The 5641-nt window shown below is 44.7% G+C and overlaps 1 pseudogene; it reads right to left on the bottom strand.

The window, feature by feature from the left end:
- Positions 1 to 2206: 2206 nt before the first annotated feature.
- On the bottom strand, positions 2207 to 4057 carry LOC123176093 (disease resistance protein RPM1-like; annotated as a pseudogene).
- Positions 4058 to 5641: the final 1584 nt, after the last annotated feature.

Below are 5641 nucleotides of genomic sequence, written 5' to 3'. Positions count from 1 at the left end.
ATGCCCATTTTTACAAATTTCAGAGATATTTTGCAAATAAAGTCAAAATTCACATTTGCAAATTTTCCCAACAACTAGACCACATATCACATGAGAAACTTATTTTCTTTTATTTTTTTGACATTTCCATTATTTTCTTTTATTTTTCTTAAAACTGAAAAGGCGATCCCAGGGGGGGGGTAGAGTTTGAAAATGGGACCTTTAGTACCGGTTCGTGGCACGAACCGGGACTAAAGGTCTCAACCCCATTAGTTCCGGTTCGTGCCACAAACCGGGACTAAAAGGGAGGAGCTTTAGTCGCGGTTGGCCTGGCCAACCGCGACTAAAGGCCTTTGGGCACCTTTAGTCCCGGTTGGCCTGGCCAACCACGACTAAAGCCCGCGAGCGCCCTGGGCCCAGGCATTTGGTCGCGGTTCATCTGCCGAACCGCGACTAAAGACTTCATTAGTCGCGGTTCCTACAGTTTCGCGACTAATGGGGCTGGACGGAAGCCTCTTTTTCTACCAGTGTAACTAACAATGCACACACACGCACACGCCCAGAACACACCTATGGCGTGGTTTACTCCAGCACGTAGCATGGTCGTGCCGTCGTGGTCGGCGCTTCTCCACCTGCCCCCACAGGCTGCCTCCCGCCTTGCTGGTCTGAAGTCCAAACTGACGGCACTAGCACCCTCTCCTCGATTCATCCACCCCTCGCTGTTGCATGTGTGCTGCTGGGCAAAGCCCTTGAGGTGGATGCGTTGGATTTGATCGCGGCAGCGACCACCATGGTTGCACTCCTATGTGTGGTTTCCCATCCGACGGCATAATGGCGGGCCTGATTGTGGTGGCCACCGCCGCAGGGCCTACGTGAGGGTTTCTCCCTTAATATCCGGTGGTTGACTTTAGTGGGGAGATGCAAACTATGAATGACGATCAGACATCGCATGTCGCTACTGGGATCGAGGAAAAATTATGGCAATAACACATGTGTGACATCCATGGTGGACCTACTCGAGCACCTGGTCTCAAGCTCCGGGGTGAAAGCCTAGGTTTTTACCATAGGTTGTTGGATCTGGTGACAATGACGCTTGAGCGTCATCTCCTTCCTGAAGGTGTTACTATTGAAGAATCTCATCACCCATGGGTCGTGATATGATTGGTGTGGATATGGTCACTATTATAGTTTGCCGATCACAGATTTGATTGCTTTGGTTTTGTTTTCTCAACTACGCATAGCTTTGATCTTATATGATTTCGCTATTTGCTGGCGTGTTTTTATGTGTGTGGTTCATATTTGTTTTGCGCATCCTAACTATGTAGAGGCCTGGTGTGTGCTCATTATGTTTGTATCCTCTTGATGCTCCATTTTAAGCTAATAAAAGTATACAATTTGCCGGAAAAAAAGTAGCCATGATACTGCTTCCGCAAGAAAAACAGAGCCGAAAGGAAAAGAAACGTTCACTTACTCTAGGTGTTGAGACCTGAAATCTCGCAGAAGGATGCGGGAGAATTGGGATTGCTGTGAGTCAAAGACGATGAGAGTGATACAGCAGACAAGTGCACAGAGAGTAATACCTCTTCATAGGTCTAGCATTTTTGAGGCGCGAGTCAGGGTGCAAGCGGGGCAGGATGCGGGTGTCCGCTACATGGATTCCGTTGATCTCTCAAATAGTGTGTCGCAAACCGAACTCACAAATTGATCTCTCAAGTAGCTGGATTCCGTTGGGCACTGCTGCTTGTGTATGCAACTCTTGTTTCTTGTGTGTTTGATCAGAGGGAGAACAACAATTCAGAACGCCGAGGCAAAGTTCTTTTTAGATGAGAATTAGCAAATCTGATATAAATAATGCCCTAACAAATATCAGATAACATTAGTTCGGCCTAACTGTTTTTTATTGTTCTTTCTGAGCCATTTTCAATTAAACATGACTAGTTGATTCACTATGCGCAAACATGGAGTAGTTGGCCCTTCAACGCCACCCATTTGGACAATACTCAACTTCATTGTTCATACGAGGCTTTAGGTAGCCTGTCAATTCAGCAAGATTTGGTCCCTAAAAAAATCAGCACGATTAGCACATGAGTCTGTATCTAGAAGCCCGACAACTAACTACATATGCACAAGCAGAGAGCTGACACGACATACACCATCACACACGAATAAGCTGCCTTCTGCCATGGATCAACTGTGGTTAAGCTTGTGTCTCATAGCCTCGTCCACGCTACGACAGTGCACTGTTCATAGCATCCAGGACTTCTAAGTTTTGCAACTTTCCTATGTCTTCAGGTAGACTTTCATTATTAGTATATCTAAGGCCCAAATACCGTAGATTGAACAAGTTGAATACCTCAGTCGGCAGCATCTTGATACGGGTACCTTGCAGATCCAGTGTTAAGAGCAGGTTCGAAGATTCTAGGATAGGCCTCAGCAAATCAATATTGATATATCTGTTAAAAACATGGATTGCACGGACATGTGTAGCATCAGATTCAATCAGTCGTTGAAGGTTTCCACTCTGGATTGATATTCGACGTGTGTGCTCAATAGAGAATGCACCAGAGCCATCATAAACTTTACCAAAACAATCTTCACCAGCTTTATTGAGGGCAACAAGTCGTATGATATCATGCACCTGGCAACATTTTAACCGCCCAGTATGATTCCTCTTGACCACCTGTAGTAGGCTTCGGCTCACAAGTTCAGTAAAGTACCCCTCTGCCACTTCCTCCAATGTTTTGTTCTCCTTTTCATTGATGAATCCAGCAGTAATCCAATGCCTCATTATTGTCCTCCTCTTGATGGGGGACAATGCACAATGTAAGAAACAATTCTTCAAATCATATGTAAGGTCCTCCAAACTGACCATTAGAATTGGCTCAATGCGAGGCATCACATTTTTTACCAACTAGAGCTCTAACTCATCATATATATTTTTCCATTCTACAGATGTTTGACTTTTTCCGGATAGTAGGCTGCCTATGCATACAATAGCAATAGGCAAACCTTCACACTTCTTCACAAATTTCCAAGCTAAGTTCTATAACTCGAGTGGACACTTTCTATCAGGATCATTCCAAAAGGCTGATTTGTAGAATAACTCCCAAGAGTTCGATTTGTCAAGTGGTTCCAAATGAACTGAAGACATATTAGTTGCCAATAATGATACTTCATGCTTTCTTGATGTGATAACAAATTGTCCACTAGATGGAAAGACAGTCCATATCTCCAACGAAACATTAGTAGTCCAAACATCATCTAGAACTAAGATGTATCTTTTACCTTGGAGGTACTCGTAGATGGTCTCAGCCAGGATTCTAATCTCCATTTTAGGTGCATCAATTGGCATGCCAAATTCTCTAGCAATCCTCTTCAGCAAGTCTTCAACATGACAAATCTCCGACACAGTTACCCATGCAGCAGCATCGAAGGTTACTTTTACAGTTTTGTACACATGAGCAACCAAAGTTGTTTTCCCCACACCTGCCATGCCTCACACAGTGGAAATCTTGATTCTTTTGTCTTGCATGTCACCTGTCAGCCATTGCATCAATTGCTGCTTGTGCTCAAAGATCCCTACATGGTCCTCGTCCCTTGAGAAATTGAAAACTCGATGAGCCCTGTGGCCATCATTTCTGCCAATTTCTGGCATGGCGTAGTGCTCCTTCCTTTGTATAGCACCTTGAAGTCTGCCATTGATATCTTTAAACGTGTGCGCAAGTCGGCGCCAGGTCTTGACATGCTTGATCCTCTTCTTCATCTTGGCAACAAACCCTCCATGCTTCTCCTCCAACTTATAGGTGAACTCGTCGACCACATCTTCGATCTCGAAAGCGAAGCCCCTGATCCTCTCGACAAAGAGGCCAGTTCTATCATCGGCGTCCTTGAACCGCTCTACACCTTTCAGATATGCCTGCATACTTTCAAGCTCATACTTGGCTTCACTGATCTGACCGAGCAGACCCTTGAGGGCCGAGGCTTCACTGCAAAGCAGCGATGTGTCGAAGGTTGCTGCCTCGTTCGCCAAGGCCGCACCCAGCTTGACGATCAGTAAACCTACAATTGCTTCGGCCATGGTGGGATTGGGAGATCAATCTGAGTGCTCTTGTGTGTGTGCTATTGGAGGGGGGAAAGACTAATGCCCCCTTGGAATAGATTCCACCGGCCAGAGCAGGTGAAATCAAGGAAGAAATCCTCTAAATCTGAACCGGGTTTTTGGGAATAGCTGGTTGGCTAGAGGATTTGACCAACTGTACGATTGGTTAGAGAAGCGAAGTCCTCTTTTTTCTATAGAGGTGGCACCTAGTACATCCATTTGGCATGATGCGACTCTGAGGGTAGATAAGAAAACTCGCTTGACTAGTCACCGGCCGGCCGGCCAGCTTAAACAACTCAACAAACAGCTGCTGGCCAATTCATAAGTAAGCATGCATCATCAAAGTTGGCATCATCAATAAACAAGAACATGTAGATAAATTTTTAACTTCAGTTGCCATGCTAGCTTGGATCCAACATAGCGTACACACTGTTCAAGTCTTTGGCCTGCCGCCTGCCGGTTGGGGTTTAAAGCAAACTTGATCATTATATAGATGGTGTTCTGTGGGATGAGGACCAGGGTATCACGAAATATCATTTTGTTCAATTGTCCGCCATTTTTACGCCTGTAGATGACGGGGTTTAGGTGTTTTAGACCTGGATCTTTTTCGGTTTTACACCTGGAATGTATGAATGTGGTTCTTCTTGCAAAGCGGTTGTGTAAATTGGAATCAGATAATGAAGGTAGTTGATTGATTCTTACATGTTATATTGATAAGAACAATGTGAGTGATTAGTCACGGCCGGCCGGCTTAGACAACGTACTTGGTCCGTTTCGTTTTAGTCTGCATATAAGATTTGGTCAAATTCAAACTTTGTAAAGATTGACCAACTCTGTAAAGTTTGACCAACTTTGTAGGAAAAAATATCAACATATACAATACTAAAGCTATATAGTATGAAAATTAATTTCATGATGCATCTAACAATATTGATTTCATATTATGAATCTTGATATTTTTTCTATAAACTTAGTCAAACCTAACAAAGTTTGACTTTGACCAAATCTTATATGCAGACTGAAAAGAAACGGAGGGAGTAATACACATCCTCTGACTGGCCCACCAATCATAGGTCTATGCGTTTATATACTTAAGAGTTTCTAGCTATCATTCAGCTATCTTTTTTTGACGGGAGAAGCTATAATTCAGCTCTCAGTGTGACGGTGTCTCTAATTGTATATGTATATGCGAACGAGAGTAGGAAGGCTTTGCCATCTTTGACTGACATCGTTAAACAAACTTGGGGACCTATGTCCTAAAAGGGCTGCTACTCTGCGGTGCAGATCAGAGCACTGTGGTTAGGTGGGCCTTTTTTCAGCCAAGTTAGTCTCATCCCCACAATCGTTAGGCAAGAACAGCCGCGTCAGTGGAAAACTCTTCCGAAAAAACAGTTTGGCAGGCGGGTTCATGTGGTCGCAGCCCTCCGTGGCGGCGGCCGATGGCCGCGAGGGACGACTTCCATGGCGACAGTGTCGGGGTCCGACCGACGTCTCTAACTGCTCGATCGGGAGGACAAGGGTGTCAGACATTGTCATTATGCCGATACAGGTGAGGCAAATCGG

The sequence above is a fragment of the Triticum aestivum genome, unplaced genomic scaffold, assembly GCF_018294505.1.
Source record: "Triticum aestivum cultivar Chinese Spring unplaced genomic scaffold, IWGSC CS RefSeq v2.1 scaffold30962, whole genome shotgun sequence".
Lineage (NCBI taxonomy): Eukaryota > Viridiplantae > Streptophyta > Magnoliopsida > Poales > Poaceae > Triticum > Triticum aestivum.
The sequence above is the reverse complement of the archived record's forward strand: the minus strand, read 5'-3'. Positions and strand labels throughout refer to the sequence as shown.